The sequence below is a fragment of the Gigantopelta aegis genome, chromosome 12, assembly GCF_016097555.1.
Source record: "Gigantopelta aegis isolate Gae_Host chromosome 12, Gae_host_genome, whole genome shotgun sequence".
Lineage (NCBI taxonomy): Eukaryota > Metazoa > Mollusca > Gastropoda > Neomphalida > Peltospiridae > Gigantopelta > Gigantopelta aegis.
Genome location: NC_054710.1, coordinates 42,313,838 through 42,335,461, shown reverse-complemented (window position 1 = coordinate 42,335,461; position 21,624 = coordinate 42,313,838). Strand labels below are relative to the sequence as shown.

General features: G+C 39.4%; 1 non-coding gene across 1 annotated transcript; it reads left to right on the top strand.

Moving 5' to 3' along the window:
* Nucleotides 1–18,634: 18,634 nt before the first annotated feature.
* On the top strand, nucleotides 18,635–18,857 carry LOC121386984. Its single transcript, XR_005959763.1, has one exon. It is a non-coding gene; the product is annotated as a small nucleolar RNA U3 (small nucleolar RNA).
* Nucleotides 18,858–21,624: the final 2,767 nt, after the last annotated feature.

The window sequence follows — 21,624 nt, the reverse complement described above, 5'->3', positions numbered from 1 at the left end:
GACATATAGTCTTAGAGGAAATCCATTACATTTTCCCCATTAGTAGTGGGAGGGGGGGAGGGGATGGGGACGTAGCATCGTCTTTCCTTCCTTCTTCGTTCCATTAGTAGCAAGGGATCTTTTATATGCACCATCACATGGATAGGATAGCACATACCACAGCCTTTGATATACCAGTCACAGTGCACTTGCTTGGAACAAGAAATTTATATAGCCCAATGGGCCAACCGACGAGGATCGATACCAGACCGACTGTGCGTCAAGTAAGCACTTTATACCACTGGGCTACATTGCCCCGAGGCAGTAACAGTGTCAGGGCCTCAAATCATGGTGCTCAAAGAGGATGAGAGTCACCTCCAGCCCTCCCCTTATTGATATTGATATGTGGCGTAAGGCTAGAGGAAAGTCTATGTAATGCTTTGGCAATTGTCGACAACCAATTAGTTGCAAGCTACTGTCTAAAATACAAATTTTCCCCTAAATCTGATGACACAGAGATTTAGTTTGATTATTCTTGAGGCTAGTCATGACATTAAAGTTACATGTTGTTAACCAGTACCAATGCTACATGTAACCAGACCCCCCCCCCCCCCCCCTGCATACGCCATAAAAAAGTACACTACTGATTTGTCTTGCATAAGGGTGTCTGGTTTCTTTGTGTAACGTTTGTACTGGTTAATAACATGCAAGTTTAATGTCATGACTGGCTTCAAGAATAATCAAACTAAAACCATTAATTTTGATCCTTTGTATAATGAAATAATGAAAGTTAATTTTTTCTTCTCATGTTCCTCGTCTCGTGGAATTACCCTTATTAAAATATTACACGACTGGTACATCAAAGGCCGTGGTATGTGCTATCCTGTCTATGGGATGGTGCATATAACAGATTCGTTGCTGCTAATCGGAAAGAGTAGCCCATTATGTGGCGGCAGCGGGTTTCCTCTCTCAATATCTGTGTGGTCCTTAACCATATTTTTCGATGCCATATAACCCTAAATAAAATGTGTTGAGTGCATCGTTAAATAAAACATTTCCTTCCTTATTGAAATATTAATATCTTATCACAATGTGATAAACTGGGAAAAAAGGGGGAGTCATAAAAAAAGAAGTCAACACATTATTATATCTTGTTATTTACCGAGTACTATAACAATTTCTTCTTTCCATACATGTAAATTCAAAATATGGTGATGGAGGCACATTATGGACAGAAACCTCAAGTGTAAGATGTTACCTAAATACTTAATTGAAACTGCAGTTCTAACAGATATCTATGTCACTTGGAACCAGTGAAAATATCTTGTTCAACATATGCATCATTACAATGTTTTAACAACTTTTTAGAAAATCAACTCTCCTTATTTTTGCAAAAATTCTGATGTTTCACATCATACATGATACTCTGCTTTAATTCCTTTAAGACTAATTTTTTAAACTACATGTGCTCCCTTGACAAGGTTGCATCTTGTTAAATGGAACCTAGACCAAGAATGATTGCTTACAAGCAACTGGAAAAACCTAACTCTCCTCCTTTTAGAGGTAATGTCGTTCTCAAATATACTTCAAACACCGAGTAGAATAATTTCAGCTATTACTGGAAGTAAGACTGTTTGTGTCACTTGACCGTCAACAAACTGACAAAGGCAAATTCATTTCTTCATCAATATTACTGGATGTAACATTGTCAGCGTTACTTGATCATCAACAATGAACAAAGCCAACTTCACATCTTCATCAATATTACTGGACGTAAATCTAAACAACAAAACCGTATTCCATTATCAAAATCGTTTTCTCTGTACAAGGCAGATTGGAAAGGACTTTAGGCAAAGTCGTGACTGCTTCTGTGATCCACTATCAGAATTGTTGGTGTCATTTCAATGTCAACAATGGATGAAGCCAGATTTGCATCTTCATCAATGATACTGGATGTAGGATTCTCGGCATCACTTCACAATCTACAAATGGACAAAGCCAGATTCCCTTCTTCATCAATATTACTGGAAGTAAGGCGGTTGGCGTCACTTGACATTCATTAAATAGACAAAGCCAGATTCCTGTCTTCATCAATGTTACTGGAAGGTGGTTGGCGTCATTTGACATTCATTAAATCGACAATGCCAGATTCCTGTCTTCACCAATATTACTGGAAGTAAGGCGGTTGGGGTCACTTCACATTCATTAAATCGACAAAGCCAGATTCCTGTCTTCACCAATATTACTGGAAGTAAGGCGGTTGGCGTCACTTGACATTCATTAAATCGACAATGCCAGATTCCTGTCTTCACCAATATTACTAGAAGTAAGACTGTTGGCGTCACTTGACATTCATTAAATCGACAATGCCAGATTCCTGTCTTCACCAATATTACTAGAAGTAAGACTGTTGGCGTCACTTGACATTCATTAAATCGACAATGCCAGATTCCTGTCTTCACCAATATTACTAAAAGTAAGACTGTTTTTTTTTTGTTTTTTTTGTTTGTTTTTTATATTTCAGGCAGGTCCCGAACATGCCGGGTGCCCCATTTATTTCATAAAGCCTCCTTATTTACAATAAACCAGGTTCTCCTTGAATGTGGCCAATAAAAATCTACATATGAGTGTAAGTGCTTGTTTCAAAATAATATACATTTTAGTTAGTGCATGTTTGTGTTTTTGTTTTCTTTATATTATTAGTGTGTGTGACTTAGGTGGTGTGTATTTATAATATCTTAACCTGGTTGACGGACCTGGCCTCCAAAGCTACAAGCCGGGGGGTCCAGGTCTATTTTGTTCTACAGTTTGTGCAATTTACCAATCTTTATCATAGTTTATATGTAATGTCAAGGGCGTCATTGCACGATGCGATGACCCCCTTGAAGCACCAGTGATTTAGGAATTTTTCTTTTCTGTTTGGCCACTCTAAGGCGGCGAAATATTCTACTTCGACCCTTGAATATATTAAATGTTTGAAAAGAGCCATTTCATTACATGGCTTATCTCCCTCTAGTAATTTTCTGGTTGTCCATATTACCCTTATCGCTTTACTCCAGAGAAAAATTCCCAATTGCGATGCATAATCTCCAGGCTTATGTTTTATGCCGAAAATCATGGCATACGGATTCAGACGGAAATTGTTACCAAAAAGTTTTTTAAAGATCGGTTCAATTTGCTTTATGAATAGTTTTGTTTTGTTGCAGTGAAAAAAGGCATGGAAGACTGAGTCCACTCTGTTGCACACAAGGCACTCCGGAGTGGTCGCAATCTTCCAGTCATATAGATGTTTTCGGACTGCAATTACGTTTCTAATCATTTTATAAATTAAATCATAGTCGGGATTTTCAATGAAACCTGAATTTAATGTTTTCCAAATGTTTTGCCAGTTTATGGTTTCATTAAAGGCTATATTCCACCTGGTTTTAAATGATGCATCTTTGTAAGTTCTTAATAACAAGACTGCGTATATGTCTTTAGTTTTCGCGTCTGTCACGTCTTTTTTCGTGTCACCTACGTTGATACGAAAGATGGCGTCTAAGTCACCATCAAAGGGGTCTTCATTTTGTAGCGTCCATAATAATGTCCGCGAAAAGTTGTCCTGTAGGTCTTTTAATTGGCGATAAAATACCGCGCTAGTTGAGCAACCAGCGAAGTCCACAAAGTCGTTCGTCCCCACGTCCCAAATGTCTTTGACTAAATTTAGTCTTTCTCTACGTATACTTGTATATGTTTTGTTGGATATAAAGGGGTTTTCGTGTAACGGTTCATAAATTATCTGTTGGTAGCTGTTAGTGTCTCTAGTAATGTCAAGGTCCTTCCATGTTAATAGTATTTCCCTGTAGATATTCGGCATTGAGATGAAATTAGCTTTTTTATTTATAATTTTACATTTTAGAACATGTCTTTCAATATTTAAGTTTTTGTATTGGCCTAAAAAGTGATCCGCTAAAGATTTCCAGTGGCCATCGCCCTCTAGGCTTAAAAATCTACTTACAAATTTAATTCTTTGTGCTTTGATTTTTAGCCGAATATTTACGACACCCAACCCGCCTAACTCCTTAGGTAGTTGAAGTTGCTCTTTTGATATAAAATGTTTTTTGTAACTCCAAATAAAATCAAAAATAATTTTATCGATTTGTTTAGCATATTTTTCCGGTAATTCCAAAACGTTAGATAAGTACCAAATGCCGCTGGTGGCAAGCGAATTTACTGCTACTACTTTACCATGTAAGGTTAATTTACGATTACTCCAAATGTTTAAAATAGTTTTGATTTTTTGAATTTTTGGTTCCCAATTATCGGCTGAAACATCTACGTTACCAAAATAAAACCCTAAAATTTTGATTTTTTCGTTTGTCCATCTTATATCAATAGGCGTATCTGTCTCGTACCTAAGTCTCCCCATTAGGAAACCAGTGGTTTTCTGAAGGTTGACTTTGGCTCCAGAAGCACGTTCGTATATATTTAAAACTTTAAACAATCGTTTAACTGAGTCTAGGTCTGATAAGGTCGCGTTGCCGTCGTCTGAGTATCCCACCCACTTGCTAACGAAGCCATCAGGTAGATTTATTCCATTAATTTTTGTATCTTCCCGAACAGCTTCCGCTAAAGTTTCTGCTACTAAAATATATAAAACTGTGCTGATCGGGCATCCCTGTCTAATACCCCGAGATAAGTTAAAATAGTTTGAAATATGTCCATTGACTTTTACCGCAGATGAAATATCTGTGTAACAAGTCTTAATCATTTTAATGAAATTTGGACCAAAGTTAAATTTTTTGAGTACTTTAAATAAAAAATCCCACTCTACTCTATCATAAGCTTTAGTTTGATCTAGAGAAAGAATTAACCCCGGTAAATTTTCACGATTAACGTATTCTATTAAGTCCCTTATCAATGACGCACCGTCATGTATTGATCTGCCTTTTACTGAACATTTTTGATTTGGGTGAATAATTTTTGGTAAGAAATCTCGAATTCTACTGGCCAGAACTTTTGTGATAATTTTGTAGTCGCAATTTAGTAACGAAATCGGGCGCCAATTTTTTAGAAGTTGTTTTTCATTGCCTTTCCAAATTAGAACAATTACACCGCGCCTCATGGTGAAGGTTCATTTTTTTTCTTTGCTAAAGGCATCATTAATTACTTCTACCAGGTCACTACCAATAAGGCCGAAAAAATTCTGGTAGAATTCTGCAGACAATCCATCACATCCAGGCGATTTATCATTGGCAAAAGATTTAATGGCTGATGAGACTTCGTTAAGAGTTATTTCCCCTTCGCATACATCTCTATCTTCATCGTTTAACGTCTTTGTCATTTTGTTTAATAAATAATTTTGTGCCGAGACGTCTGTCTTTTCTGAAGTGTATAAAGTTTTATAAAATTTAGTAGTTTCTTCTAAAATTTCTTGTTGTGTGTTAATTAAATTACCGTCTTCAGTTATTAAGGAGTCCATGGATTTGTTATTGGCTTTTTGTTTTTCAAGGTTTACAAAGTACGCCGTGCATCTTTCACCTTGTTCTATTTCGTCGACCTTGGCCCTAATTCTAGCACCCTGTAATTGTATTTGTTCGTAGTTTTTAATTTTATTTTGTACATTTAATAATTCAGAGTAATCATCCAGGTGTCCTAACTCGTCTAGTTGTGTTAAGAAAATTTCGTCTTGTTTTAAGTTATATATGTACGTCCTTTCAGTCCTGCGTTTTCGTTTACAATAGTCCTTGGTCAGAGTTTTTATTTTTACTTTACCCAAATCCCACCATAACAAAAGATCCTCATAATCCCCTTTTTTTGTTTTCCAAGTCTGCCAAAAATCATTTATTAAATTAGCGTAGTTTTTGTCTTTCAGAATGCTATTGTTAAAGGCCCATAGTCCCGGTCCATTGTTGTTTTTGTCAAAGGTGAAGTCAGCCCAAACAAGCTTGTGATCAGTGTATACGCACTGAGTTACACCAGCTTCTTTCAGGCCAGCAATAAACTGCCCTGAGATTAAGATTCGGTCGATGCGAGAGTATGTTTTATAAGCTTTACTGTGGTATGTGTAAGAGGTTCTGTTTGGGTATAAATATCTGTATGCGTCTGTTAGTGCATGTTCGTTTATAATGTTATTTAATTCTTTAACCCCTATAGTGCCCCTAAGCTCCTGCTTCTTAGAGCCTGTCCGGTCAAGCGTTACACTGTCCACACAGTTGAAGTCGCCGCACAGAATGCGGTTAGTCACGGTTCGTTGGTCATTCATTGTGAAGAAGTAATTTACACAGCTTGCAATGAACTCAGCCCTTTGGCATGGGTTCACTGGACAATACAGATTAACTACGTTAAAAACCTGGCTTTTAAATTGGCAAAGTAAACTTAGAACTCGCCCTTCCGCGTCTTTAAGGGAATTAATTACTTTTATTTCTAAACCTTTTCTGAATAAAATAGCTACCCCCCATTTTCGGCCAACATTGCATGAATTGATATAAATTTTCCCCTTAAATTCTTTTAATAGGTTTTTAATATTATCTTTATCATTGAAATGAGTTTCCTGTAAACAGATTATGTCAACTTTTTTGGTATTTAATAAATCTAGAATAAGAGCTCGCTTTGTGTCATTATTCACAAAGCCGTTCACGTTTAATGTGCCAATTTTCAAGTGGGTGCTGATAACTGCCAGCTTTTAAGCATATAATGATAGTAGTGGTAATAATAATAGTAATGGTTATGACAACAGTTTGACAACACATGAAACAAATATAACAATAAGAAAACATGGGCATACATATATACAATACATTTCGCAGCGGGTCCTGTCTCGGGGACCCCGGGGGACACCAAGTCAAGCGTTCGCCCTGGCCTTACAGGCCGCAGGGTGGGGTGGTGGCCGGGGTCGTGGCCGTGATGTAACACAAAAAACACATGAAGACACACAATATATAAAACACACAACATAGGTTCACGCACGTTTAGGTTGGTCACACATAGAAACAACACATTTACACACGAATACACAGTGAAACACAGTATGACTCCAACGATGAAAACACACAAGCACAGACAACACAAAACACGAATCATCACAGAAACACAACGAAGAACACTGAAACCATTGACAACACACAGACTGAAAACACTTATTATTATCTCTGGTCGCATAGCGAAAACACAAAAGGGGTGGTCCGGGGGCATGTCCATGTCGTCAACGTAAGCTAGGTTTGGGGGGGGTGTTCGTGAATCGCAGTCCGTGGGCAGTCCCGAGTCGGTAGGGAAAGAGGGGGTGGGGTGGAGACCGCTAGACCTAGGTCTTCGCGGACTTCTGGCCCTTGTTCCTGGAAGGGGCTGGGGGAGGGAGCGTGTGGCACGCTTTCTCCGGTGTCACGTCCTCCGCAGAGGATGACAAATCCCTCTTTTTCTCCTTCTTTTCTTTCTTTTCTTTCCTCCTTCTGTCTCTCCTGCTTTCCTCTCCTTCACTTTCTCTTTCTCCTTCTTCTTCCTCCTCTGCTGGGGCCGTCGCTGGTGTTTCCGGGGTATCGATCACCTGTTGGCGTCACTTGACATTCAAGTTTTTGCTTTTTTCGTTTTGCCTTTTTGTGTATTTTCAGTTTGTTTTTGTGCCTCTTTGTCATCCCCGAGCCAGTGCTATCCTTTTCCACCCAGGATGTCCGCAGTGGATCAGAGCAACAACAACAACGCACCTGCTCAGGCTGAGCCTGAAAGTGAGTACAACCACCCGTTATACTTACACGCCCCTGGGTTCACCCCACCCCTTACTGGGGAGGAGATCTGTAGGGCTTTGGGCTCCGTAGTAAGACACCTAATAGCGGCCGTGCCAAAAGGGAGGAACACTTGGGAAATCCACCTGGACTCCCAAGAGCTGAGAGACAAGTTAGAACTGACCGGTCTCGCAGTCAGAGGACGCGAGTTTGAGATCCTGCCCCGTTCTTTCTGTGAAATACCGACTCGGGACTGCCCCACGGACTGCGATTCACGAACACCCCCCTAAACCTAGCTTACGTTGACGACATGGACATGCCCCCGGACCACCCCTTTTGTGTCTTCGCAATGCGACCAGAGATAATAATAAGTGCATTCAGTTTGTGTGTTTTCAGTGTTTTCAGTGTTCCTTCTTGTGTTTCTGTGATGTTTCGTGTTCTGTGTTGTCTGTGTGTGTGTTTTTTCATCGTTGGAGTCATACTGTGTTCCACTGTGCAGTCGTGTGTAAATGTGTTGTTTCTATGTGTGACCAACCCAAACGTGCGCGAACCTATGTTGTGTGTTTTATATATTGTGTGTTTTCATGTGTTTTTTGTGTTACATCACGGACACGACCCCGGCCACCACCCCACCCTGCGGCCTGTAAGGCCAGGGCGAACGTTGGACTTGGTGTCCCCCGGGGTCCCCGAGACAGGACCCGTTGCGAAATGTATTGTGTATATGTATGTTCATGTTCTTTTATTGTTATATTTGTTTCATGTGTTGTCAAACTCTTGTCATAACCATTACTATTATTATTACCACTACTATCATTATATGCTTAAAAGTTGGCAGTTATCAGCACCCACTTGAAAATTGGCACACTAAACGTGAACGGCTTTGTGAATAATGACACAAAGCGAGCCCTTATTCTAGATTTATTAAATACCGAAAAAGTTGACATAATCTGTTTACAGGAAACTCATTTCAATGATAAAGATAATATCAAAAACCTATTAAAAGAATTTAAGGGGAAATTTTATATCAATTCATGTAATGTCGGCCGAAAATGGGGGGTAGCTATTTTATTCAGAAAAGGTTTAGAAATAAAAGTAATTAATTCCCTTAAAGACGCGGAAGGGCGAGTTCTAAGTTTACTTTGCCAATTTAAAAGTCAGGTTTTTAACGTAGTTAATCTGTATTGTCCAGTGAACCCATGCCAAAGGGCTGAGTTCATTGCAAGCTGTGTAAATTACTTCTTCACAATGAATGACCAACGAACCGTGACTAACCGCATTCTGTGCGGCGACTTCAACTGTGTGGACAGCGTAACGCTTGACCGGACAGGCTCTAAGAAGCAGGAGCTTAGGGGCACTATAGGGGTTAAAGAATTAAATAACATTATAAACGAACATGCACTAACAGACGCATACAGATACTTATACCCAAACAGAACCTCTTACACATACCACAGTAAAGCTTATAAAACATACTCTCGCATCGACCGAATCTTAATCTCAGGGCAGTTTATTGCTGGCCTGAAAGAAGCTGGTGTAACTCAGTGCGTACATACTGATCACAAGCTTGTTTGGGCTGACTTTACCTTCGACAAAAACAACAACGGACCAGGACTATGGGCCTTTAACAATAGCATTCTGAAAGACAAAAACTACGCTAATTTAATAAATGATTTTTGGCAGACGTGGAAAACAAAAAAAGGGGATTATGAGGATCTGTTGTTATGGTGGGATTTGGGTAAAGTAAAAATAAAAACTCTGACCAAGGACTATTGTAAACGAAAACGCAGGACTGAAAGGACGTACATATATAACTTAAAACAAGACGAAATTTTCTTAACACAACTAGACGAGTTAGGACACTTGGATGATTACTCTGAATTATTAAATGTACAAAATAAAATTAAAAACTACGAACAAATACAATTACAGGGTGCTAGAATTAGGGCCAAGGTCGACGAAATAGAACAAGGTGAAAGATGCACGGCGTACTTTGTAAACCTTGAAAAACAAAAAGCCAATAACAAATCCATGGACTCCTTAATAACTGAAGACGGTAATTTAATTAACACACAACAAGAAATTTTAGAAGAAACTACTAAATTTTACAAAACTTTATACACTTCAGAAAAGACAGACGTCTCGGCACAAAACTATTTATTAAACAAAATGACAAAGACGTTAAACGATGAAGACAGAGATGCATGCGAAGGGGAAATAACTCTTAACGAAGTCTCATCAGCCATTAAATCTTTTGCCAATGATAAATCGCCTGGATGTGATGGATTGTCTGCAGAATTCTACCAGAATTTTTTCGGCCTTATTGGTAGTGACCTGGTAGAAGTAATTAATGATGCCTTTAGCAAAGAAAAATTAACCTTCACCATGAGGCGCGGTGTAATTGTTCTAATTTGGAAAGGCAATGAAAAACAACTTCTAAAAAATTGGCGCCCGATTTCGTTACTAAATTGCGACTACAAAATTATCACAAAAGTTCTGGCCAGTAGAATTCGAGATTTCTTACCAAAAATTATTCACCCAAATCAAAAATGTTCAGTAAAAGGCAGATCAATACATGACGGTGCGTCATTGATAAGGGACTTAATAGAATACGTTAATCGTGAAAATTTACCGGGGTTAATTCTTTCTCTAGATCAAACTAAAGCTTATGATAGAGTAGAGTGGGATTTTTTATTTAAAGTACTCAAAAAATTTAACTTTGGTCCAAATTTCATTAAAATGATTAAGACTTGTTACACAGATATTTCATCTGCGGTAAAAGTCAATGGACATATTTCAAACTATTTTAACTTATCTCGGGGTATTAGACAGGGATGCCCGATCAGCACAGTTTTATATATTTTAGTAGCAGAAACTTTAGCGGAAGCTGTTCGGGAAGATACAAAAATTAATGGAATAAATCTACCTGATGGCTTCGTTAGCAAGTGGGTGGGATACTCAGACGACGGCAACGCGACCTTATCAGACCTAGACTCAGTTAAACGATTGTTTAAAGTTTTAAATATATACGAACGTGCTTCTGGAGCCAAAGTCAACCTTCAGAAAACCACTGGTTTCCTAATGGGGAGACTTAGGTACGAGACAGATACGCCTATTGATATAAGATGGACAAACGAAAAAATCAAAATTTTAGGGTTTTATTTTGGTAACGTAGATGTTTCAGCCGAAAATTGGGAACCAAAAATTCAAAAAATCAAAACTATTTTAAACATGTGGAGTAATCGTAAATTAACCTTACATGGCAAAGTAGTAGCAGTAAATTCGCTTGCCACCAGCGGCATTTGGTACTTATCTAACGTTTTGGAATTACCGGAAAAATACGCTAAACAAATCGATAAAATTATTTTTGATTTTATTTGGAGTTACAAAAAACATTTTATATCAAAAGAGCAACTTCAACTACCTAAGGAGTTAGGCGGGTTGGGTGTCGTAAATATTCGGCTAAAAATCAAAGCACAAAGAATTAAATTTGTAAGTAGATTTTTAAGCCTAGAGGGCGATGGCCACTGGAAATCTTTAGCGGATCACTTTTTAGGCCAATACAAAAACTTAAATATTGAAAGACATGTTCTAAAATGTAAAATTATAAATAAAAAAGCTAATTTCATCTCAATGCCGAATATCTACAGGGAAATACTATTAACATGGAAGGACCTTGACATTACTAGAGACACTAACAGCTACCAACAGATAATTTATGAACCGATACACGAAAACCCCTTTATATCCAACAAAACATATACAAGTATACGTAGAGAAAGACTAAATTTAGTCAAAGACATTTGGGACGTGGGGACGAACGACTTTTTGGACTTCGCTGGTTGCTCAACTAGCGCGGTATTTTATCGCCAATTAAAAGACCTACAGGACAACTTTTCGCGGACATTATTATGGACGCTACAAAATGAAGACCCCTTTGATGGTGACTTAGACGCCATCTTTCGTATCAACGTAGGTGACACGAAAAAAGACGTGACAGACGCGAAAACTAAAGACATATACGCAGTCTTGTTATTAAGAACTTACAAAGATGCATCATTTAAAACCAGGTGGAATATAGCCTTTAATGAATGAAACCATAAACTGGCAAAACATTTGGAAAACATTAAATTCAGGTTTCATTGAAAATCCCGACTATGATTTAATTTATAAAATGATTAGAAACGTAATTGCAGTCAGAAAACATCTATATGACTGGAAGATTGCGACCACTCCGGAGTGCCTTGTGTGCAACAGAGTGGACTCAGTCTTCCATGCCTTTTTTCACTGCAACAAAACAAAACTATTCATAAAGCAAATTGAACCGATCTTTAAAAAACTTTTTGGTAACAATTTCCGTCTGAATCCGTATGCCATGATTTTCGGCATAAAACATAAGCCTGGAGATTATGCATCGCAATTGGGAATTTTTCTCTGGAGTAAAGCGATAAGGGTAATATGGACAACCAGAAAATTACTAGAGCCATTTCATTACATGGCTTATCTAGCCATGTAATGAAATGGCTCTTTTCAAACATTTAATATATTCAAGGGTCGAAGTAGAATATTTCGCCGCCTTAGAGTGGCCAAACAGAAAAGAAAAATTCCTAAATCACTGGTGCTTCAAGGGGGTCATCGCATCGTGCAATGACGCCCTTGACATTACATATAAACTATGATAAAGATTGGTAAATTGCACAAACTGTAGAACAAAATAGACCTGGACCCCCCGGCTTGTAGCTTTGGAGGCCAGGTCCGTCAACCAGGTTAAGATATTATAAATACACACCACCTAAGTCACACACACTAATAATATAAAGAAAACAAAAACACAAACATGCACTAACTAAAATGTATATTATTTTGAAACAAGCACTTACACTCATATGTAGATTTTTATTGGCCACATTCAAGGAGAACCTGGTTTATTGTAAATAAGGAGGCTTTATGAAATAAATGGGGCACCCGGCATGTTCGGGACCTGCCTGAAATATAAAAAAAAAAAAAAAAAAAAAGTAAGTGGGTGGGCTACTCAGACGACGGCAACGCGACCTTATCAGACCTAGACTCAGTTAAACGATTGTTTAAAGTCTTAAATATATACGAACGTGCTTCTGGAGCCAAAGTCAACCTTCAGAAAACCACTGGTTTCCTAATGGGGAGACTTAGGTACGAGAAAAATATGCCTATTGATATAAGATGGACAAACGAAAAAATCAAAATTTTAGGTTTCTATTTTGGTAACGTAGATGTGTCAGTCGATAATTGGGAACCAAAAATTCAAAAAATCAAAACTATTTTAAACATGTGGAGTAATCGTAAATTAACATTACATGGTAAAGTAGTAGCAGTAAATTCGCTTGCCACTAGCGGCATTTGGTACCTATCTAACGTTTTGGAATTACCGGAAAAATACGCTAAACAAATCGATAAAATTATTTTTGACTTTATTTGGAGTTATAAAAAACATTTTATATCAAAAGAGCAACTTCAACTACCTAAGGAGTTAGGCGGGTTGGGTGTCGTAAATATTCGGCAAAAAATTAAAGCACAAAGAATTAAATTTGTAAGTAGATTTTTAAGTTCAGAGGGCGCGATGGCCACTGGAAATCCTTAGCGGATCACTTTTTAGGCCAATACAAAAACTTAAATATTGAAAGACATGTTCTAAAATGTAAAATCATAAATAAAAAAGATAATTTCATCTCAATGCCGAATATCTACAGGGAAATACTCTTAACATGGAAGGACCTTGACACTACTAGAGACACTAACAGCTACCAACAGATAATTTATGAACCGTTACACGAAAACCCTTTTATATCCAACAAAACATACACAAGTATACGTAGAGAAAGACTAAATTTAGTCAAAGACATTTGGGACTCGGGGACGAACGACTTTTTGGACTTCGCCGGTGTTTCAACTAGCGCGGTATTTCATCGTCAATTAAAAGACCTACAGGACAACTTTTCGCGGACATTACTATGGACGCTACAAAATGAAGACCCCCTTGATGGTGACTTAGACGCCATCTTTCGTATCAACATAGGTGATACGAAAATAGACGTGACAGACGCGAAAACTAAAGACATATACGCAGTCTTGTTATTAAGAACTTACAAAGATGCATCATTTAAGACCAGGTGGAATATAGCCTTTAATGAAACCATAAATTGGCAAAACATTTGGAAAACATTAAACTCAGGTTTCATTGAAAATCCCGACTATGATTTAATTTATAAAATGATTAGAAACGTAATTGCAGTTAGAAAACATCTATATGACTGGAAGATTGCGACCACTCCGGAGTGCCTTGTGTGCAACGGAGTGGACTCAGTCTTGCATGCCTTTTTTCACTGCAACAAAACAAAACTATTTATAAAGCAAATTGAACCGATCTTTAAAAAACTTTTTGGCAACAATTTCCGTTTGAATCCGTATGCCATGATTTTCGGCATAAAACATAAGCCTGGAGATTATGCATCGCAATTGGGAATTTTTCTCTGGAGTAAAGCGATACGGGTAATATGGACATCCAGAAAACTTTTAGAGGGAGATAAGCCATGTAATGAAATGGCTCTTTTCAAACACCTAATATATTCAAGGGTTGAAGTAGAATATTTCGCCGCCTTAGAGTGGCCAAACAGAAAAGAAAAATTCCTAAATCACTGGTGCTTCAAGGGAGTCATCGCATCGTGCAATGACGCCCTTGATATTACATATAAATTATGATAAAGATTGGCAAATTGCACAAACTGTAGAACAAAATAGACCTGGACCCCCCGGCTTGTAGCTTTGGAGGCCAGGTCCGTCAACCAGGTTAAGATATTATAAATACACACCACCTAAGTCACACACACTAATAATATAAAGAAAACAAAAACACAAACATGCACTAACTAAAATGTATATTATTTTGAAACAAGCACTTACACTCATATGTAGATTTTTATTGGTCACATTCAAGGAGAACCTGGTTTATTGTAAATAAGGAGGCTTTATGAAATAAATGGGGCACCCGGCATGTTCGGGACCTGCCTGAAATATAAAAAAAAAAGAAAAAGAAAAAGAAAAAAAAAGTAGTCAATCGTTCCCGAAGGTGGCGTACCCGGATGTAGCGGTCCTGCCCGGGGGTAGTGACCCGTGGTCGACCGGATCTAGGGAGGTCACGTGTTGATCCATGTTGCTGGTAACGGTCCCACAGTCTGGAGATGGTGCTTGGGGACACATGGAATGCCCTGGCAACAGCCGTTCTGGATTCGCCTGCGTCTAGTCGGCCGATGGCATTGTTTCTCTGCGGTTCACTGAGACGTGGCATGTCCTGGATTGTCAACTGTCGGCCAGATACAGAGGCCAGGCAAGCGAACACCCTGCACTTTTATACTGTCGGTGTTCATGTTGCACGTGCAGACAACGCACGTGTAGTGGTGACATGGTTTGCACGTGGCTGCGTTTTTGCGAATATTCACATTTTGGAACTTTATTGTACAGTAGCTGCGTTTTATCGAATGTAACCGTGGGAATGTGTTTGGGACATGCAATGACCTTATATTCACAAAGCATGAACCGGTAGGAAACATAAAATCGGAGTTATAACCCATTTGTACCCTTTTGCGTTTCTTTTTTTGAAGAGTATATCTGTATGCATCTTGTAGTGCGTGTTCGTTTATAATGTTATTTAATTCTTTAACCCCTACAGTGCCCCTAAGTTCTTGCTTCTTAGAGCCTGTCCGGTCGAGCGTTACATTGTCCACGCAATTAAAGTCGCCACAAAGAATGCGGCTAGTCACGGTACGTTGGTCATCTGTCGTAATAAAGTAATTGACACAGCTTGCAATGAACTCAGCCCTTTGGCATGGGTTCACTGGACAATACAAATTAACTACGTTAAATACCTGACTATTAAATTGGCAAAGTAAACTAAGAACTCGCCCATCTGCGTCTTTAAGAGAATTAATTACTTTAATTTGTAGCCCTTTTCTGAATAGAATAGCAACTCCCCATTTACGCCCAATGTTACAAGAATTTATATAGTATGCCCCTTTTAAAATCTTTAAGTAAATCTTTGATGTTGTCTTTATCATTGAAGTGAGTTTCTTGTAGACAGATTATATCTATTTTTTCTTTTTCTAATAGTTTGATAATTAGCGCCCGCTTTGTGTTACAATTCACAAAGCCGTTCACGTTTAGTGTGCCAATTTTTAAGTGTGTGCTGTTAACAGCCAGCATTTCAACATATGAATATCATGATGGAAAAGATAATAGTAGAAGTAAACAATCACATTAAACAACAGAACATAAACACACATATATACAAAACATTTACACATTGTCCTTGTCGTGGGGACCCCAGAGCACACCAAGTCTATGTCTAACCCTGGTCTAACAGACAGCAAGGTGGGGTGGTGGCCGGGGTCTTTTCCTTTGAAACATAGAGAGTTAACATTCAAGCGACGTGTGTACGGCACAAACAACACTAGGATAGTCACATGTAACATAGACAACACAGTTCCACATGAAACGAATCCACATAAAGTCACCACACAACAGAAAGACACATTAAACAAAGCACAGTCGACAATATATACATTATGTTTGTGTACAGTTCCTGTCTTGGGGACTCCAGCGCTCACCAAGTTTGTTGGGGGCCCTGGCCTTATAGCCGGCAGGGGGTGGGGGTGGCCGGTGTCATCTCCATGGTTACATGAAACGTTTTTACGGATACAGTATATACATGACATACATAATATTACAACAAACACAGACAACACGGTTTTACATATGACATACACGTTAGAACATGAAAACACGGGTGCACACATCACAACTCCTTTTAATAACACAGAAACACTTGGGAACACATCTCCATACGAATACACAGAAACACAGAAACACAGAAACTTTCACGGTTGAATACAAACACAGGGGTACACACATTGAGAACACACAACATGAACACGAATAAACTCACTTTTTGATCTGGTCGCTTAGCGAAAAAGGTGTGGGGTAGGTCCATGGGCGGGTCCATTTCGTAACCGGGACTAGGTTGAAATCGGTGATCAGGCTCGTAGTCGATAGTCGGTCCGGTTCGGGTTGGGGGGTGGGTAGGCGAGAAAAGAAAAGGTCTCTAAAACCTAGGTTTTAGAGGCCTTCAGTCCCTTGGTTCTAGAGGGTGGGGCCTGGGGGAGGACGTGGCAGGCCTTCTCAGGCGTTGTATCCTCTGAAGACGATAGGTCCCTCTTCTTCTCCCTTTCCCTTTCCTTTCTCTCTTCCTCTTTTTTCTCTCTCTTTTTCTCCTTTTTTGTCTTATCTCCCTCCTCCTTCTCTCTCTCTCTCTCTGGCTCTGTCTCTCTCTCTTTATCTGTCTCTCTATCTCTGGAGAAGAGGTCGGTATTTATTACCAAACCGTTGCCCTCGTCAATGACGGGGGTGACGGAGTCTTCGGGTGGGGGTGGGGGTAGGTCTGTCTCTCCCACGACCTGTCCTAGGTCCCCTCCCCTAACAATATCAGAGAACGCCACTTGGCGTCCCGGACAATCTCGCTGCTGGTGGCCTTGCTTGCCACAGGTAAAACACAATTCCGGCTGGTTCCTGTACTTTACAGTGAACCAGTCGCCTTTTGCAGTTTTTACCCTGCCTGGTATGTCCGTGTGGATATTTATCTTGAGCGTGCGCTCGCCTGTCTTGACCTTGGTGTTACGCCAGGTTGCGTGGGCTGATGGTACCACTATGGACCCAAAGTATTGTAGAGCAAAGTCTACCCAGATGTTGCTAACCCCTAGGGGTAGTCCTCGGACTCGAACCCACGTGCCTCCTGGGAAGCGCGCGTTTATTTGACAGGATCTATCTCTCACGTTTAGTCCCTGCAGTTCCAGTCGGTCACGTATTTCCTCACTATCTAGATGGAGCTCCCAGGCGTTACGTCCCTTCGGCACCACTGCCAGTAAATGGTCAACTATGGGACCCAGAGCCCTACAGATTTCCACTCCCTTTAGGTGGGGGGGGGGGGGGTCAAATCCCGGGGCGTTTAGGTAGATGGGGTGCTTATACTCACTACCCGTGCTGCGTTGACCGCCTGGAAGGGGTGTAGTGGCTTCGTTTTCCTGCGGTGTTTCCGGCTCGTCGTTGTTCTCGATCATCGTCGTGGTTGGAACGGGATAGAGACTGTCAAAAACTAAAATAATACTAAAATAACTTTGGATTAAATTTAGATAGACGGTCTAGCTCACTCACATGCACAAAGGCCGAGAAGCAATAACCCAGTATCCCAACGTGATACCATATAACGTTTGGTTTTTTAATCCTGCAGGGTTGTTTTTTTCCCGCTGAAACAATGAAAGTCGTCATTTACTGGTGAAGTTGACTGACAGTATTTTCGAGCTACGCTGGAGCAATAGCAACGTAGCATGAGACTGGGAATGAGAACAGTGTCGTTCAAGTTTGTTACGATGTAATTTATGGATGACACATTTGGTCGACTAGCGCATCTTTTTATTTCTACAAATAATTACATGAAAATATCCAGAAGGGTGGGACGGTTTTAACACCCACATTATAAAATTAAATAGTGTTTATTTGCATTTTAAAATATCGCGGTATATCAAATCTAGCATTTTATCGTTACATGAAAACCGTTTTAAATTACATTGTTTTACAAATCTAAAGGTAACCCAGGTCAAACAGCCTTTTTGTATCGGTCAGTTGGGTTTATCTCTTGTATCAATACATTTAACACTACTCCATCAATACAATTAATTAAACATTATTTAGAAATTATATATAATATGGAAACTATAAAATAGCAAAATAACATACACTCCTATATTTAACTGTTTCAAACATTTAATAAATATGCAAATAAATGTATTACATGAATGAAATAAATATGCAAATATCAGGTACCACTTGTGAAACACTGCAGAAATGTTATATATACATTTTACGCGAGCTTTTCATTTAAGATCATACTTTTAGGGATCATTTCTATAGTATGCATCGCCAAGACGTCAAGTAACACTGACGAACCATCGAGACCACGAGGACGAGACACAGCCTCCCCTTCTGAGCGCGAAGCGGGCAGGGAGTGTCGCCGTTTTCTCGGCGACTCGCTCCCGGTCATTGATGACCGTTCCTCTCTTCCTTTTGTGGGGAGTTGGAGGAAGGGGAGGCATTCTGAGTGGTCCCTCTTTTTTTAACAAAACAAAGCAGAATTCTAAACAATAAGTAGTGTCATACCATTGCAAGGATCACGAGAAGAGGGTTAGGTTTTTTTTTTTGGTTTTTTTTTATCTGGCATAGGCTATGTAAACTAAACAAATTATTACAATTGTGTATTCTTGTTGTAGTTTTTGGTCCACAATTTAGATTGTATATATTACGTCGGGGACTTCGTATATTAGCAGGTATATTAAACAAGAAATCCCATTCCACCCTATCATATGCTTTTGTTTGGTCTAAGGATAAAATTAAGCCCGGTAGTTCATTACGATTTACATATTCTATTAAGTCTCTTATCAATGACGCTCCGTCATGGATTGATCTGCCTTTTACTGAGCATTTCTGATTTGGATGTATTATTTTTGGTAGAAAATCTCTGATTCTACTTGCCAAAATTTTTGTAATAATTTTGTAATCACAATTTAATAAAGAGATTGGTCGCCAGTTTTTTAAAAGTTGTTTTTCGTTGCCTTTCCAAATTAAAACAATAACACCACGGCGCATGGTAAAAGTTAATTTTTCCTTATCAAAGGAATCGTTAATTACTTCTACCAGATTGCTACCAATTAGACCAAAAAAGTTCCGGTAGAATTCTGCAGTCAAGCCATCACAGCCTGGTGACTTATCATTGGCAAAAGATTTAACAGCTGATGATACTTCGTCAAGAGTTATTTCCCCTTCACACGCGTCTCTGTCTTCATCATTTAATGTCTTTGTCATTTTGTTTAACAAATAATTTTGTGCCGAAACGTCTGTCTTTTCTGATGTGTAAAGTTTTTTTTATAAAATTTAGTTGTTTCATTTAAAATTTCATTTTGCTTTTCAATTAAATTTCCATCTTCGGTTATTAAAGAATTCATATGTTTATTGTTAGCTTTTTGTCTTTCGAGATTTACAAAATAAGCCGTGCATCGTTCGCCTTGTTCAATTTCGTCCACTTTGGCCCTAATTCTTGCCCCTTGTAATTGTATTTGTTCGTAGTTTTTTATTTTATTTTGTACGTTAATTAATTCTGCGTAGTCGTCCAAGTAGTCGTAGTGTCCAAGTTCATCTAATTGTGTTAAGAAAATTTCGTTTTGTTTTAAGTTGTATATATATATGTTCTTTCAGTCCTTCATTTTTGTTTACAATAGTCTGTGGTTAGTGTTTTGATTTTAACTTTACCCAAATTCCACCATAATAAAAGATCATTATAATTTCCCTTTTTTGTTTTCCACGTCAGCCAAAAGTCGTTAATCAAGTTTACGTAGTTTTTGTCTTTCAAAACACTATTGTTAAATGCCCATAGTCCTGGTCCTCTGTTGTTTTTGTCGAAAATAAATTGTGCCCAAACAAGCTTGTGATCAGTGTAAACGCACTGAGTTACACCCGCTTCTTTCAGGCCAGCAAGAAACTGCCCTGAGATTAAAATTCTGTCAATGCGCGAGTACGCTCTGTAAGCCTTGCTGTGGTATGTGAAAGAGGTTCTGTTTGGGTATATATATACTCTTCAAAAGAAGAAACGCAAAACCACATTGTCGTAACATTTGGAGAATTGATTTAATTATTGAATGGTGAGTCCGATAATTACCAAATGTTGCAGGATTGTTCACAATTCACTCTAGTCCATTGTGAGTAAGTGATAGGACACACCACCAAGGTCAAGGTCATCTGGAGTCAATACCGGGTGTGGCCTCCGCGTGTGTTGACAACTGCCTGGCACCGCCTGCCCATTGAAGCAACCAGAGTACGGATGACGTCCCGGGGGATGGTGGCCCACTCGGCCTGCCAGGCTGCTGCCAGCTCGGGCAGGGTCTGGGGCTGTGGTTGTCGCTGTCGGAGGCGTCGGTCCAACTCGTCCCATAGATGCTCAATTGGGTTCAAATCCGGTGATATCGATGGCCAAGGAAGGACATTAATGTTGTTGTTCTGTAGGAAAGCCGTTGTGAGACGTGCTGTGTGAGGCCTGGCGTTGTCATGTTGGAACACTGCGTTGGCGTTGGCCATAACTGGAACGATGTGTGGCCGGAGGATCTGGTCAATGTAGCCCTGTGCATTCAGGTTGCCCTGCACGTGGACCAGGTCAGTTCTGCCAGTGTGTGAGATGGCTGCCCACACCATGACACTACCCCCGCCTAATCTGTCCACTTCCTGCACGCAGTTTGCCGCATAACGTTCACCACGACGCCTATACACGCGACATCTTCCATCATGACGTCGGAGCAGAAATCGGGACTCGTCACTGAACCACACCTGTCTCCATCGCAGTTGAGGCCATTGTCAATGAATCTGGCACCACTGCAGTCGGAGTCGACGGTGTTGTGGTGTTAAGATGACACCTCGAACTGGACGTCTGGCACGAATTCCTACCTCACGTAGGCGGTTCCGTACGGTCTGGTCGGATATCCTGCGCAAACCTGGTATTGCTGCGGCTGTGGAGGTGGCAGTAGTCAAACAAATAAAAAATAGATATTATATGCTTACAAGAAACACATTTCAATGATAAAGACATTAAAGAATTGCTTAAAAACTTTAAAGGGGAATTTTTCACTAATTCATGCAATTTTGGTCGTAAATGGGGAGTGGCTATTTTATTCAGAAAAGGGTTAGAAATTAAAGTATTAAGCTCTCTTAAAGACGCAGATGGGCGCGTTCTAAGTTTACTTTGCCAATTTAAAAGCCAGATACTTAACATAGTTAATCTGTATTGTCCAGTGAACCCATGCCAAAGGGCTGAGTTCATTGCAAGCTG